The sequence below is a fragment of the Haplochromis burtoni genome, unplaced genomic scaffold (genome assembly GCF_018398535.1).
Source record: "Haplochromis burtoni strain Fernald_Lab_line unplaced genomic scaffold, NCSU_Asbu1 Contig_43, whole genome shotgun sequence".
Classification (NCBI taxonomy): domain Eukaryota; kingdom Metazoa; phylum Chordata; class Actinopteri; order Cichliformes; family Cichlidae; genus Haplochromis; species Haplochromis burtoni.
This window is the reverse complement of record NW_024582404.1, coordinates 2,876,428-2,878,354: the sequence shown is the minus strand read 5'-3', so window position 1 is coordinate 2,878,354 and position 1,927 is coordinate 2,876,428. Positions and strand designations below refer to the sequence as shown.

Sequence of the window (1,927 nt, the reverse complement as noted above, 5' to 3'; positions counted from 1 at the left end):
GCTCGTGTTTCTCTTGCTTTCTGTTTATTTGCACAAACTGAACTCAGAAGAGTTTTTGTGTGTTTGGCTGCAGAACGACTGGGAAACGAGTTCATTTCATTATAAATGCTTTTAAATCCAAACTAAGATCCTTGAGGCCGTTTCCATAACACACAACTGTTTCAGTGAGATTGCTGTCATTTTAATTGAATTGAATTTTGTGTGTGTTGTTGTTGCCTGTGTTTAATTGTCTAATTTTTGTAACTGTGGAGTATGCTGCTGCCTGTTTTGAGCAGGCCTCCTTTGGTTCGTGGGATCTTCCTCGTCGGGGCGACAGCATGGAGCTCGCCTTTGATTAAAAACACGTTTACTGCACAGAATCACCAGGATTGATTGAATTCACTGATAGTGAAGAATATTTGTTCAGTGCTTTTCTTTGAATGGATCTAAACTCTGATGAAGTCTTCCTGAGCGAGAAGCTCCACCAAACGAGCCGATCGATGCCGAACGCTGCACGAGCCGCATGCAGCCGGCGCAGCAGTAATCTGGCAGCACGAGGAGCAGCGCCGCTCTGCTGCTGCTCGTGTTTGTGGAACAGAGACAGGAGGGGGTATGGAGTCTTTTGTTGGCAGCAAACTTCCAAAATCAAATGCGTTTTGTTGTTTTTCCAATTATTTTCCCACTTGGCTTCAGGCCCCGCCGATTGGCCCTTTAGAGCCGCGGCTGTTACGGGTCACATCGGGTCACATCGGGGTCACGGATGCTGCCTTCAAGCTCGTCTGCAGCTGGCGGTCTCACACTCTGATGCACACGAACTGGGTCAGTCACACTGTGGAGTGAGGATGTGCAGAGAGCTGAATCACTGCTCTGATTCCTGACGACTCGGTGCCGGCAGGGCTCAGGGAGTCGGATGACTCTCACTTTATTGCCCATTTCTTGGCCGGAGCCGAGGAGACGTTTGCCATCGTCTCTGCTGGAAGCCTGTGTGAAAATCTTGCTGTGGAAATAAAAAAAAGAGGCAGAATGTGGCGCTCTCTCATTTTCGCTCACTCTTCTTTCTCTCACCCCCTACTCCCTTGTACTCTTCCTCCCTCCGTGGGTGTTCGGTACACTAAGTGCTGCGTGATTGCCGGGGCCGTGAGGAGGCGTGAACAGCCCTCAGCCAAGTGTCCCTGCTTCCCCGAGTGGTTTTTCTGGCGCTGCTTTGGTCGAGTGGCAGAGGAGTCAGCAGTCTGATCAACCACAGCGCTGCGTGGCAACGCGACGGTGCGATTTCCATAACAGCCTCTGTGTTGTTGATACATGCAATAATGGTCACAGCGAAATGTCACGCAGGCTCGCCACATCTGGGCGAAGCGCTCACGTGTGCCCTTCAGGAACGTGTGCGGGGAACAGCAGCATTGTCTTTGCTGCAGCCTGTCAACAGCAAATAATAAAGACGGGCTTGAAGGGCGGAAACATCTGTGCAGATGTGGTGACGGAGGAACTTCAGTTTGAGTTTGTCGCCTCTCCCACAGGATGCAATCTGCTTATTATCTGTTACGTGGCGACTACACGATGTCAGGAGACAAAGTTACACACCAGCGGTCGGTGAGGTCGTTGTGATGTCACTCACTTTGTAAAGCATCATCAGTGTTTCGATAACAAGCCGACTGTGAAGCTCAGCGTCACTGAGCATGCTCCGATCAGCCTCCTCGCTCAGGGCCCAGGTTAGAGTGACCGTCCACGGATTTATCATCGAAATCTTTTATTCCTTTTGAAAATCAAACATTTCTGGGCGATTTACAGTCTGTTTATGGGCTTTTTCTACATAAGAGCAGTTAAAACGTTCCCAAATGATCCCAGCCTGTGTGTTTATCACATAACAGAACAACAACCACACGCCTCTAATGTGTGATGGGTAAAAAACATACAGATCTTCTCATTTTCGTCGGCCCAGGTTGGATAC

General features: G+C 49.4%; 1 protein-coding gene across 1 annotated transcript in view; it reads left to right on the top strand.

Annotated features, from left to right (window-relative positions):
- Window positions 1-1,927, top strand: part of dapk1 (death-associated protein kinase 1) — a gene marked incomplete in the record, with an annotated part of 66,706 nt that overhangs the window by 23,177 nt on the left and 41,602 nt on the right.